This window comes from Acomys minous (assembly GCF_964271855.1).
Source record: "Acomys minous genome assembly, chromosome: 2".
NCBI classification, from domain to species: Eukaryota; Metazoa; Chordata; class Mammalia; order Rodentia; family Muridae; genus Acomys; species Acomys minous.
In genome coordinates, this window is record NC_140484.1 from 83,805,473 (window position 1) to 83,813,971 (window position 8,499).

The 8,499-nt window shown below is 42.6% G+C and overlaps 1 long non-coding RNA gene across 1 annotated transcript; it reads right to left on the reverse strand.

Annotated features, from left to right (window-relative positions):
• Positions 1-341: 341 nt before the first annotated feature.
• Positions 342-8,217, reverse strand: LOC311591351. Its single transcript, XR_014777076.1, has 3 exons — positions 8,054-8,217; positions 2,158-2,313; positions 342-459 (listed from the first exon to the last, which is right to left on the reverse strand). It is a non-coding gene; the product is annotated as an uncharacterized lncRNA (long non-coding RNA).
• Positions 8,218-8,499: the final 282 nt, after the last annotated feature.

The following is an 8,499-nucleotide window of genomic DNA, read 5'->3' on the forward strand; positions in this document are numbered from 1 at the left end:
CCTGTCTATGCCTATTCTCACACTCACTTATTGGCTTACACACAAACATTAAAAGTGAAAGTCTGAACATGAGAGAGAACATGTGCTTTTTGCCTTTCTAAGCTTGGATAACCTCAGTAATATAATACTTTGCAGATCCATCAATTTTCCTGAATGTTTCATAATCTTAGTTTTCCTTATGCGTAATAAAACTCTGTTGTGTGCATGCACAGTTTCATCTGTTGGTAGCCATCTGGGCTGGTTTCATCCCCTTGCTTTCTGAATTGCAGTTAGAAACATAGATTAGCACCTAGCTATTTTTCTATTAATGCGATAATAGTAATATAACCAAGGCAACTTATAGAAGAAAGAGTTCATATGGGGTTTATAGTCCAAAGCATTAGAGCCGTGACCATGATGGGGAGGAACGTGGCAGCAGGCTGGTGGCCATGGTGCTGGACCAGTGGCTGTGAGCTACACCTTGAGACACAACAGTAAGACAGACAGAAAAATAACTAAGAAAGGCATAGGCATTTGAAACCTCAACGTCCACTCCCAGAGACACACTTCCCAACAAGGCCACACCTCCTAGTCCTTCCCAAACATTTCCACCAATTAGGGACCAAGTATTCAAATACATGAGCCTATGGGGAACATTCTCAGTCAAATCACCACAGTGGCTTCTCCTCCAGGATGACGCATTTGCCTCATGGGGTCTTTTGGTGATTTTTGCATTTTTTTCACAAATATTCACAATCTCAGTTACTTTTCTATTGCTGTGGCCAAGTACCTGACTAAGGCAACTTAAGGGAGAAAGGGTTTATTCTGGCTCACAGTTCCAGGGCACAGTCTATCATGGTGGGAAAGCAGGAGCAGGAGTTTGAGGTGGTTGGTCACACTGCATCCTGTCAGGAAGCAGAGATGAGCATTGGTGCTTCACTGGCTTCCTCCTCTTTAGTTCCAACCCCAGATTATGGACTGATACTGCCCTCATTCGGGGTGGTGTGGGCTTTTGAAACCTCAAACAAGGCATGGGCTTTTGAAATGTCAAAGAAGAGGTCTTCTCCAACAAGGCAACACCTCCTAAGCCTTCCCAAACGGTTCCACCCAATGGGGACCAAACACTCAAATATATGATCCTTTCTCATTCAAACCACCACAATAAGTAAATGTATCTGTAGTAGGATGTCCTTTTAGCATATGCTCCAGGGTGATACTGTTTCATGGAGTAGTTCTCTTTTTAACTTTTTGACAAAGCTCTGTCTATTATCATTACCATGACAGCAGTACTAGAATCTACTCCCATAAGCAGAGGGTAAAGGCCCCCCTTTCCCCCACATTCCTGTCAGCATTTATTGTCATTTGTTTTCCTAATGGCAGTCATTCTCACTGGGTGAGATGGAATCTCAAAGTGATTTTTATTACTATTTCCCAAGTGGCTAAGAATGTTGAGCACTTCAAAATTTATTTATTGGTCATTACTGTTTATTCTTTTGATAACTTCCTATTAATTTTATTATCTCCTTTTTTATTGGCAGTTTTGTTTGTCTTGTGTTTAGTTTGTACATTTTTTACATACCCAACCTTCTATCTGAAGTACAACTGACAAAGTTTCTTCTATTCTATAAGATTTTGTGCTATTGATAATTTCCTTTGCTGTGAATAAAGTTTTCATTTCATGTAACCCCATTTGATTTTTTTTCCTTTTCAGGTACTTTAATATAATATAATTCTAATTTATCCTTTAAGAGTTACATACATACATACAATACATTTCTATTATATTCATTCCTGGCCTCCCATTTCCATCCGAATCCCCTTCCCAATTTCAAATGCCTCTTTTCTTTTCTTATACAGGGCTTTGGATGTCCTGGAACTTGTTCTATAAGCCAGGATGGCTTTGAAATTACAGAGATGTGTCTCCAAATTCTGGGATTAAAAGTGTGCATCACCACCACCTAGCACCACATTCCTTTTTTTATAATACAGTGAGTCCAGTTAGTTCTGCACATATTTGCTTGGACAAGGGGACATCCACAGGAGCATAAGCAATGCACCAAGGACCACATCCCTACAGAAAACTTGTCCTTTTTCTACCAGCAGCCATCACCATTGGTTAATTCTTCAAACTACTTGCTGTGCAGTTGGAATCCTGTTCGGAATACTATTGCCTATTACCATATCTAGCAGTTTTAGCATTCCAGGCTTCAAAATAATGTCCTTGGTCCATTCTGAATTTGCTTTTGTGCAGGATGAGAGATGTGGATCTAATTTCACTCTTCTGTAGGTGGGGATTCCATTTCATCAGCAACACTATTGAGAAGGCTGTTTTCCCTTGAAGTTAATAGAGATGAGATATGATAGATAATGAATTTCATTCTGAAATTTAGACCCAACAAGATACAAAAGATGTTTATTTCAAGTTTGACAAATACAAATAGCCAAATCCTTATAACATTTATATAACTCAGATTGTCTCTTGGTTCTCCCTGCTGTATGTAGTTCGTTTTATTCATATGTAATAACACAAATGTATATGTTTTTAAAAGACTGTTTTCCCTCCCTCTGATGGGCTTTTGCTTGTTTGAGACAGGGTCTCTTACATAGTCTTGGCTGTCCTATAACTCACTATGTAGACCAGGCTGGCCTTGAACTCACAGGCATCCCCTTGCTTCTGCCTTCAGGGTACTGAAATTAAAGGTGTTCACTACCATGCCTAGGGGCCTCCACTGTGTGTTTTTTATACATTTGTCAAAATCAGGTGAACGTGACTATACAGGATCGTTTCTGGGTCCTCTGTTGTGTTCTGTTGGTCCACAAGGCTGTCTTGTGCCAGCACCATGCTGCTTTGTCACTACAGCTCTGTAGTTTAATTTGAGTTAAATTGAATTTAACTGTGATGTTCCAACAGTGTTCTGCTTAAGATGCATAATGTTTTGTTTTTATGTGGTATTTTTTATTTTTTCTAAATCTATAAATAGTGTCACTAGAATTTTTATGGGTATTGTATTGAAATTATAAATTAATTCTGGCAGTATATCCATCTTCACAATATTAATTATATTGAATCCAGCAGCATGCAAGGTCTTTTCACCATCTGGTATTTGATTGTTTGTGTTCAGAGTCTTAACACTTTCACTGTATAGGTTTCTCGCTTCCTTCTTTAGAATAATTTATATATACTTTATTTGATATGGGTGATTGAAAGTGGAATATTCTTCTAATTTCTTTCATAGAAAAGTTAATTTTGGGTATTTATGGGCAATACTGACTTTTGTGTGTTGATTTTAGATCCTCCAACTTTACTAAAAATGCTCATTAGGTCTAAGACTGTTAAGTATAGAATCATGACATTTTCCTTTCCTGTTTTAAACCCCTTTTATATCTTACACATCAGTTGAATGCATTGGTAATAACCTCAGAGTACCCAAAATGTGTCAGTGTCTTATTACAGAAAAAAAAATCAAAGTATTTCTCCTTGGAGCAAACCCAGATTAGAATCTCCTCCTTATGTCTGCCTGTGTCTTCTGCTGTTTCTGCCTGTAATTTGTCTGTTGAATGAATCTGTGCGTGCCTGAATGTTGTCTTGTTTCTGTGTCCTGAACAAAGAGCTCTGTTCTGTATTTATTGGACAGCACAGAAAACGTCACATAGGGAAGAAATGAGGGATACTGCACAGAGCTCGTTAACAGAGTTTTACAGGGGATGAAACTTCACTGGCTGCAACTGACCCAAACTGACAGAGATGACAAATACTACTGCAAACAGACTTACCAACCTCCACTGATGTCACTTCTAACAGCTAAGGTGAATATCCTGCTAGCTGTGTCACTACCATAACATCCATACACGAGTGTGCATTACTTGTAAGTCAGGGGCATGGAAGGGTACTTAGTTTAAAACTATAGCTCTGCTTAGGTTGTAAAAGCTGGTTTCTTACAAAATCCAAAACATATAAAGTTGGTTGCTACATTGTTTTAAAAGCAGGCTAAGCCATCAGGCTGAATAAACAGTGAGCTGGACCTCAGTGAGTGTGATTAACGCTGGATGTGATGTCCAGCAAAGGGTTCAGTCTCTGTGAAAATGCAGAGATGTACTCATAATAATGTATCACCATGGCCTTTTTCCTTCTTATTGCTTTAGCTAAGACTAAGAGAGAAGAGGGTTCTCATTCCAGATTTTAGGGGAAATGTTTTCTATTTCCCCATTTGGCACGTCGTCTGTAGGCTTATAGAGCTGGTCTTCGTTTGGGTGGGGAAACATCTTTTTATTCCTAATTTCTCCAAGGTTTTTATTAGAAGATCATGGTAAACTTTATCAAATGTCCTTTCTACATTTATGGAGAGGATTGTGTGATTTTTTTACTCTTAGTGTGTTTACATGACAAGTTGTGTTTGCTGATTTGTGTATCTTGCACCAACCTTGCATTCTCAGATGAAACCCAGTTATTCACGGTACATGATCTTCCTCATGTATTCTTAAATTTGACTTGAAATCATTTTGTTGAGAACTTTTGCGTCTGTGTTTATCGGTGAAACTGATCTGTAGCTTTTGGTCTGTTCAGAATATTGTTGCCTATTGTGTTTTTATCTTGTTTTGGTATCAAGATAATACTGGCTTTGCAAGGTAAATTTGCTGGTGTTCCTTCCTCTCCAATTTTGTAAACACTTTGAGAAGGGCTTGCATTGGATTTTCATAAAGTTTGATATAATTCAACAGTGATTCTGTACGATTCTGTGAATTTTATGGGCAGATTATTTTTAAAGATTTATTTATTTTGTGTGTGTGTGTGTATGTGTGTGTGTGTGTGTGTGTGAGAGAGAGAGAGAGAGAGAGAGAGAGAGAATGTATGTATTTATGTATGTATGTATGTATGTATGTGCATCGTAAGTGTGCCTGGTGTCAACAAAAACCAGGAAAAGGAGTTGAAGCCCCTGGAATTATAGTTACTAGTGACCGTGAGCTACCACACGATGCTGAGAACTGATTCTGGATCGTCGGTAAGAGCATCTGGTGATCTAGACCATCTCTGAGAAATCCCTGCAGACCCTATAAGCAGTCTTTTAATTACTGCTTCCCTTCTGTGGTTTATTATGGGTCTTTTTTAAAAGATTTCTTTGTTCATTATGTATACAGTGCTCTGCCTGAATGTACACCTACATGCCAGAAGAGGGCCTGCATTACGTTATAGATGGTTAGGCGCCACTATGTGGCTGCTGGGAATTGAACTCATGAACTCTGGAAGAGCAGTTGGTGCTCTTAACCTCTGAGCCATCTCTCCAGCCCTATTATGGGTCTTTTAACTTATCTTTATCTTCCGGCTTTTAGCTAGGACATTATGTGTGTTTAGAAATTTACCATCTCATCTGATTTTTCCACATATTTGGAATATATGTGATATAATATCCTCCAATGGTCTAGGTTGCACTGAAGCCTGCTGTGGTGAGATATGGTTTTGTAACGTGGAAGGACGGGCTGCTCTTCACGGTGAGGACACAGAGATGGATGGACCACACCCAAGGGCAGCATTAAAGGCTGACCCTTTCCTATGCAGTTCCCCTTTTGTGTCACATGAGGGCGCTGTGTGGTTTTCACTCTGGAGTCTTTAAGGAAACTGCACTAGATGTGAGGGGGAGAATTCTAAGTCCAAGTTTTACAGATACACCCAGTATGCCATCATGGCGGGTGGCTAACGCCCTAGTGATGGATGATCTGAAGATGGCGCTATTTGTGTGGGTTGAAGTCACAAGTCTCCTGCACCGGCACATTTCAGAAGACAGACCAGAAAACAGGAGGTCCCTTTTTTGTGTCCATTTCCCAATGCACAGAACTCACTGTGTGTTTGTAGAACGAACAGTTGTGTTTCCTCAAGTGAACAGATGCAGACACACACGGTCCCAACGGCACCTTGCATTCTGCAGGACTCACCACCTGCTGAGTCTAGAGGAGGCTTTAGTTCTGTGAGGTCACGTGACATGAGGCGACCACAGCCTACTTTAAGTGACACCTTTCTAGAATGGGAAAAGCTCGCATTCACCTTATGCCTAGGGAAACGCCTGAGAACATCTTTTTGCCCTCTTCTCCTTTGTTCCTGGGTCTCTTTAATGTCTGACTGCTGCTTTTCCACCTCCTCTCTGCAGACGGGAAGCCGCAGGCCACCTGTCGTACCTAGTTCCTCTTTTGTGAATGGAAGCTGTTGATTCTGTACAGCTTTCCCCAGTTCCTGCGAAGCAGGGCTTGTTTTTACCCACTCTTTGCTTACTCACAGGAGCCCAGGACACCACTGCCTCCCACTGGGGTGCTGCTGCCCCTGCTGTACCCTGCTCCCGGTGGGTGAGTGGGCATCTGAGAACCACTTTCCTCGCCCTAGGTCTGTGGTTACATATCCAGTAGACAGGCTGGTATTGCGGAAGTCAGTGGCAGTGCCAGAGTCTGTGTCTTCTAATGCGCTGTACGATCTTCTCTCCCTCCCGGTTCCATGATATCGGTCTGTCTCTGGCTATTGGTTCCATGCAGAGTCCAATATTATGATTCTCTATTGGCCACAAACAACCCACGTGGACCAGTACAGAATAAGACATGTGGCTGATTCTTTGAGCTCTGTGCAATGACACTTGGTTTCTGGACAACAGAGACGCTCAAAAAGAGCCAAGAGCGGTTCGTACTTCTTTTGGATAGTGAAAGAACATATGAGATGAAATTACCTTGAGCATCCCATCTCTATATCTGTGCCAGGCAAGATTCTAACTCCACAACAACCACAGGCCCCACAAGGAGACCATCAAAGCCTGCGGATCTGGACCCAGGAGGAGGGGCTGCACGAACTGTTGCACCAACCAAGGACAATGCACACAGTAAACCTAGACCCCCACCCCCGGTCCAGACCTAGCCAACGGACAGCTCATTCTCCATGGTTGTGGAAAGCGTAGGGACTGCCTGTGACATGAACTCTGGTGCCCCCGATTTGATCACTTCCCCTTGGTGGGGAGGCCCAGTGACACTCAGAGGAAGGGGAAATAGGCTATCCAGATGAGACCAGGCAGGCTGTGGTCATATGGTGGGGGAGGAGGTCCCCTTCTGTCAGAGGTCTAGGGGAAGGGAGTAGGGCAGAAGATGGACGGAGGGTGGGAATGGGAAGATACAAGTGAGTGGATAAAAATTGGCTTGTAATCTGAATAAATTCTAATATGTTTTTTTTTTTACTCATTGGCATCATTAGGGCATTGCTGGTATGGGATCCTGTGCTGGGAGAGGTAGGGTTGGATCATCAGGGCTCAAGGGAGGAACTGGATCAAAGCATGGACTTCTCCCAAAGCTGCACATTTAACCTCATTTGATCCTTTGTGTCCCCTCTTCTCACCACCTACACTGATATGCCACAGACCCTGGAGTCTAACCACACCAGCAACCTGACCTGTCAGCTGCCTGCATCTCCCTGTGCTCAGACCCAGCCCATCCTGTGAACATAAGACATCTCTCATCTTCACCTGGGTGTCAGCTGCCTGCATCTCCCTGCACCCCAGCCCCATGCTGACTTGTACACCTCAGCTTCAGGAGCTCAGCAGAAACCTCACCTGAAACGTGAACTTCCCTGGGACAGGTAGGGGTGACTGTGGAGAGGGCTGTGTCCTGGAGGCCTGACTATGACCTAGGTGGTACTCTGTCCTCCTGAATTTCTGTGCTCTCAGTGCTGACGGTAAGGGGTGTAGTCTTCTCTTACGCTTACCTCAACTACATATGAAAATATTCTTCCTCTCTCTAAAATATTTCTTATAAACCCACATCTATCTTTGCAAGGATCTGACCCAGAAGGGGAGAAACATCATGGCTGGCAAAACAAGGACCTTCTTGGCTCAGGGTAGGTCCCGTCCCTCCTTACCTAGGAGACAGAGACACCTAGCTGGGGAACCAGTATTCCCTCACCATCCACAGCCACTTGAGCAACAGGTGCTCACACAATTATTTTTTATTTGAGTTCCTTCACTTGCTCTTTAATGTCTATAGATAGGTCTATGCACACCGTAGAACTTCATGTTCCTGTCATTTCTGACCTACCTCTAGATTGGTCTCTCACCTCAGATCTTTATTCCCATGGTAGTTTGGATCTTCTGAGTGCTTATGCAGGAGGCTCAGACACATGGTCAAATGTCCAGAATACACACAAGTATTCTGACCCCACAAGCTCAGTTCCCTCTTCAGAGATAGCAGCCATCTGCACAAACTGTGTTGAGCCTGGCTTTGAAATCCCAAAAGTCTGATACACTGGATGGCAGCAAATTGCATGGCCATCATTTCCCAACTCCTCGGGCATCTTCTACCAGTGCCTCGCTATGGCAATAGTTCCATTGTGCCATCATCAATGGGCAGAAATATTGTACTTACATCTGTGTGTGTGTGTGAGAGAGAGAGAGAGAGAGAGAGAGACAGAGGCAGAGTCAAAGATAGAGACACAGAGAGAGACAGAGAGACAGAGAGAGACAGAGAGACAGAGAGAGAGAGCTTCTGGATACAAGATATAAT